The sequence below is a fragment of the Etheostoma spectabile genome, chromosome 5, assembly GCF_008692095.1.
Source record: "Etheostoma spectabile isolate EspeVRDwgs_2016 chromosome 5, UIUC_Espe_1.0, whole genome shotgun sequence".
Taxonomy (NCBI): Eukaryota; Metazoa; Chordata; class Actinopteri; order Perciformes; family Percidae; genus Etheostoma; species Etheostoma spectabile.
The window spans coordinates 15,849,904-15,850,304 of record NC_045737.1 but is presented as its reverse complement, the minus strand read 5'-3'; the positions used below and the strand labels follow the sequence as shown (position 1 = coordinate 15,850,304).

At 34.2% G+C, this 401-nt stretch overlaps 1 protein-coding gene across 3 annotated transcripts in view; it reads left to right on the top strand.

Moving 5' to 3' along the window:
- Window positions 1-401, top strand: part of smarca2 (SWI/SNF related BAF chromatin remodeling complex subunit ATPase 2) — a 52,914-nt gene that overhangs the window by 8,233 nt on the left and 44,280 nt on the right. The window lies entirely within an intron of this gene.

The following is a 401-nucleotide window of genomic DNA, read 5'->3' as shown; positions in this document are numbered from 1 at the left end:
CATTTTATTTATAATTCCCTTTACATTTCAAAAAGAAATCTCAAAGTGCTACTATTTAGAGAAATCTGAAATACTAGTCAAATACACACCAATTAAAAGAGATTTAAGAAAGAAAGATGCAAAAGAACTGTACAGAATGGTAAATACTGCATTTACTTCCTAACGTTTCATAGGGGTCATGATAGACACTCTGATGGCAAAATGGTCCCAGGTAAGGAAACAAACTTTTTTGAAAGATGTCTACATCTAGATTAAAAAAGGAACCTTGGAGTGAGGAAAAACACATGGAAACCAGGGAAGTTCTCTTAGAGCAAAGCCTTGGAGGGGAAAGACCAGTAATATTATGTGTAGGATTCGGCATTCAAAAATTCCAATTCCAGTAGAATCGTTTCTTTATTGGA